This window comes from Oryctolagus cuniculus, chromosome 8 (genome assembly GCF_964237555.1).
Source record: "Oryctolagus cuniculus chromosome 8, mOryCun1.1, whole genome shotgun sequence".
Taxonomy (NCBI): Eukaryota; Metazoa; Chordata; class Mammalia; order Lagomorpha; family Leporidae; genus Oryctolagus; species Oryctolagus cuniculus.
In genome coordinates, this window is record NC_091439.1 from 125118802 (window position 1) to 125124038 (window position 5237).

General features: G+C 41.3%; 1 pseudogene; it reads right to left on the reverse strand.

Annotated features, from left to right (window-relative positions):
• Positions 1-3337: 3337 nt before the first annotated feature.
• On the reverse strand, positions 3338-4941 carry LOC127486014 (heterogeneous nuclear ribonucleoprotein A3 pseudogene; annotated as a pseudogene).
• Positions 4942-5237: the final 296 nt, after the last annotated feature.

Here is a 5237-nt window from a genome sequence, read left to right on the forward strand (position 1 = left end):
GTTTCTGTTGGCATGGAATATCTTTTTCCAACCTTTCACTTTCAGTCTGTATGCATCTTTGTTACAAGGATGTGTTTCTTGTAGGCCGCAAATAGTTGGGTTTTGTTCCTTAAGCCAATCAGCCAATCGGTGTCTTTTAACTGAAGAGTTAAGTCCATTAACGTTTAATGTGACTATTGATACGTAATGACTTTGCTCTGCCATTTTCCCAAAGATATTTTCTAGTATATGCTTTGAGCTTCCTATGCTCTTTTACTGGTAAGTTTTCTTCCTTTACCTTATTTCATATTGATGGCCATGTTTCTGCGTTTCTGAGTGTAGCACATCTTTAAGCATCTTTTGCAGGCCTGGACGAGTGGCGGCAAAGTCTTTCAATTTCTGTTTGCTATGAAAAGTCTTTATTTCACCTTCATTCACAAATGAGAGCTTAGCAGGATATAATATTCTGGGCTGGCAATTTTTCTCTCTTAGCACCTGTGCTATGTCTCACCATTCCCTCCTAGCCTGTAGTGTTTCTGATGAGAAGTCTGCTGTGAGTCTAATTGGAGATCCTCTGAGAGTAATCTGTCGTTTCTCTCTTGCACATTTTAGGATCTTTTCTTTATGTTTCACTGTGGTGAGTTTAATTACGACGTGTCGTGGTGAGGATCTCTTTTGGTCATGTTTACTGGGGGTTCTATGAGCTTCCTGTACTAGGATGTCTCTGTCCTTCTCCAAACCTGGAAAGTTCTCTGCTAGTATCTCACTAAAAAGGCCTTCTAATCCTTTCTCTCTCTCCATGCCTTCAGGAACTCCTAGAACCCAAATGTTGTTTTTTTAATAGTATCCTGTAGATTCCCAACAATATGTTTTAGATTTCTAATTTCCTCTTCTTTTCTTTGGTTTGACTGTATGTTTTCATGTGCTCTGTCTTCTAAGTCGGATATTCTCTCTTCTGTTTCACTGACTCTGTTTTTTAGACTCTCTAATGTGTTTGTCATTTGATCTATTGAGCTCTTCATTTCATTTTGATTTCTCTTCACTATCACACTTTCCTGTTCTACTAGTTTCTGCATTTCATTTTGATTCTTCCTTAAAATTTCATTTTCATGAGAGAGATTTTCAATCCTGTCCAATAAGGATTTCTGTAGTTCAAGAATTTGCTTTTGAAAACTTCTAAATGTTCTTATCATAAATTTTTTGAAATCCCTATCTTGCCTTTCTTCTATCTCATCATCTTCATAATCTTGGCTTGGGGTGTTTTGTTTATTTGGAGGCGCCATAGTGTCTTCGTTGATCTTGTTCCATCGTTCTTTTTGTTTGTTGCTTGGCATTGTGAATTCTTCTTCCCTCAGTGTGAGTTTTTTTTATTTACTATATCTGTGTTAAGTGGACTGTCTGCTGTTGGAGGAGCCTTGGAGGCTTGAGATGGGTGTGGCCAGAGAGCTCTGCTTGGTTCTTTAGGGTTAAGGGTGTGCCAGAGGTGACACCCTCAGGTTAGGTGTGGTAAATCTCTCTTTTTATTTATTTATTTATTATTATTTTTTTTTATTCAGGAGGGAAGTAATACCACACAACTGAGCAGAATTGATGGTATTTAGCTTCCGATCTCTGGCTTCTATGTGTATATCATTCGTCTGCTTTTTCCAACAGACCACCCAAAGAATCTGTGCGGGCTTAGTTTCTCCTGCGGTCTCCCACTGTGTTGTCTAGGATACCGAATTGTAGCGTCTCTGGAGAGTACTTACGTGACCTCCGTGAGTTGTCTCACCCACTGTCTCTTTTTTTCCCCCTGCCTCAGTTCATTAGCTCTACCCTTTTGTTACGTATATCCAGAATGGCACCTGCTCTTTGTCTCTTGCTTGCCTTTGCAAGGTCAGCGGAGAGAGAAACTCGCCCGTACCAGTACCCCCCCCACTTTTTTTTTTTCTCTCCTGTAGTCAGTCTGGTAACTTTCCCGCCTCAAGCCCGCTTCCCTCTAGACTCGGTCCGCCGTTTCCCCTCCAATGTCTCGGGTTACTGAGCTCACCTCCCCTTCCAGTGTCAATGTGTGGACTTGGAGCCGTGGGCGTCCCTGCTCTCCCCGCTGGTCGTCTGTGTCACATCCACTAGATCTGGAAAGGTTTCCTCTGTATTTTTCCTCCAAGCCTTTCCCTGTGATTACTGTAATTCCTCTTTTATCAACCTATCTTTTCCTGGACTATCAGTGTGTGTCCTCACTATTCCGCCATCTTGGCTCCACCCCTTAATAGTTTTTGTGTTAGTCTATTTTGTCTGATATTAGAATGGCCATTCCAGCTCTTTTTTGGTTTCTGTTAGCATGGATTATTATTTTCCATCCTCTTTCAGTCTGTGTGCATCTTTGTTGGTAAGATGTGTTTCTTGTAGGCAGTAAATAGATTTTTTTTTTAATCCATTCAGCCAGTCTGTGTCTTTTTTTTTTAATTTTTATTTAGTAAATATAATTTTCAAAAGTACAGTTTATGGATTACAATGGCTTTTTCCCTCCCATAACCTCCCTTCCACCCACAACCCTCCCATCTCCCGCTAACTCTCCCATTCCATTCACATCAAGATTCATTTTCAATTATCTTTATATTTAGAAGATCAATTTAGTATATATTAAGTAAAGATTTCATCAGTTTGCACCCACTCTGAAACACAAAGTGAAAAATACTGTTTGAGTACTAGTTATAGCATTAATTCACATTGGACAACACATTAAGGACAGAGATCCCACATAAGGAGTAAGTACACAGTGACTCCTGTTGTTGACTTAACATTTGACACTGTTGTTTATGGCGTCAGAAATCTCCCTAGGCTCTAGTCATGAGTTGCCAAGGCTATGGAAGCCTTTTGAGTTCGCTGACTTTGATCTTATTTAGATAAGGTCATAGTCAGAGTGGAAGTTCTCTCCTCCCTTCAGAGAAAGGTATTTCCTTCTTTGATGGCCCGTTCTTTCTGCTGGGATCTCACTTGAAGAGACCTTTCATTTAGGGTTTTTTTTGTTATGTTTTGTTTTGTTTTCCAGAGTGTCTTGGCTTTCCATGCCTAAAATACTCTCATGGGCTCTTCAGGCAGATCCAAATGCCTTAAAGGCTAATTCTGAGGCCAGAGTGCTGTTTAGGGCATCTGCCATTTTATGAGTCTGCTGTGTCCAACTTCCCATGTTGGATTGTTCTCTCCCTTTTTGATTCTGTCAGTTAGTATTCGCAGACACTAGTCTTGTTTGTGTGATCCCTTTGACTCTTAGACCTATCAGTGTGATCAGTTGTGAACTGAAATTGATCACTTGGACTAGTGAGATGGCATTGGTACATGCAATCTTGATGGGATTGTGTTGGAATCCCCTGGCACATTTCTTTTTTTTTTTTCTGAAAAGTTAACAATTCCTTAAATTTTTATTCCTGGTACCACTGCCATAATTTACAGGGCAATATACCTGATGTAATGAAAAGAAAAAGAAAAGACAAAGCTACAACAGATTAAAGACCTCAGGAATATACATCTAATTGATACTACATTGCATTAATCAATAGCTGCACTTTTTGCAAACTGTGGCTATGACAGTCCTGAACAAGAAGGGTTTCCTGTTTAAGCTGCAGTAACTTTTCTGACTATGGATCATCATTCCTTCTGTGGCAGATTTTTACAGTTCCTCTAATGCATTTGGGACGACTGTCTTAAAGTAACCTGCAGCTTTCCTGACAACTTCTCGCTCTCTCTCCTGCTAAGAACTGTAGCCCTTTTCTGTTTTTTTTTTTTTTTAAGAACCTTCTGCTACCATATCTACCACTACCACCACCAGATCCATAACCATCACCATAGGGACTGCCTGAGCTTCTTCCACCAAAACTGCCCCCTTTCATGGGCCCGTAATTTGATTGCTGTTGTCCACTATAATTACCAAAATCATTGTAGTTTCCACCACCACCATAGTTACCTCCAAAATTTCCTCCTTGATTGTAACCATCATATCCTCCTCCTGCACCATGTCCACCACCTTGGTTTCCATATCCTGGTCCACCACCATAGCCTCCTCTGCTGCTATAACCAGGACCACCACCATAGTTGCCACCATCACCTCCAAAACCATTGTAACCACCATCACCTCCTCCATAACTTCCTCTGCTGCCACCACCTCCACCACCATAGCCTCCTCTTCCACCAAAGTTTCCACCGTGGCCAAAATTACCTCCACCACCTCCAAAGTTTCCTCCACGACCCATAAAGTTGCCAGATCCCCCCTCCATGGCCTCTTGGTGATCCAGCAGCAGACTGCATCCCTTGTTTAGAAAGGGCCTTTTTCACTTCACAACTATGCCCATTAATAGTGTGGTATTTCTGAACAACGATTTTATCAACTGTATCATGATCGTCGAAAGTTACAAAAGCAAATCCTCTTTTTTTTCCCACTCTGCCTGTCTTCCATAATTTCTATGGTTTCAATCTTGCCATACTTCTCAAAGTAGTCTCTCAAATTATATTCCTCTGTATCTTCTTTAATACCACCAACAAAAATCTTCACCGTTAGATGGGCACCAGGTTTTACCGAATCCTCTCTAGAAACAGCTCTCTTTGGTTCCACAACACGCCCATCAACCTTGTGTGGTCGAGCACACATTGCTGCATCCACTTCTTCAACACAAGAGTAAGTCACAAAACCAAAGCCCCTGGAACATTTCATTTGGGGGTCTCTCATTACCACACAATCTGTGAGTGTGCCCCATTTCTCAAAATGTTCTCTCAAACTATCATCTGTAGTTTCAAAGCTCATACCACTAATAAACAGTTTCCTCAACTGCTCTGGTTCCTTTGGATCATGGCCCTCCTCTCCCCGGCAGCGGTGGCGACGGCCGGAGTCAGGCTGGGGGCGACCGGGCGGCGGTTTTACCTCCTGGCACATTTCTAACTCCACCATTTGGGGCAAGTCCGATTGCGCATGTCCCAAATTGTACATCTCCTTCCTCTCTTATTCCCACTCTTATGTTTGACAGGGATCACTTTTCAGTTAAATTTCAACACCTAAGAATAAATGTGTGTTGATTACAGAGTTCAACCAATAGTATTAACTAGAACAAAAAAAATACTAAAAGGGATAAAGTATTAAATTGTACATCAACCATCAGGACAAGGGCTGATCAAGTCACTGTTTCTCAGTCTGTGTCTTTTTACAGGGGAGTTGAGACCATTTACATTTAGGGTGACTGTTGTTAAGTACCGACTTTGCCCTGCCATGTTTCCATAAATAGTGCTGT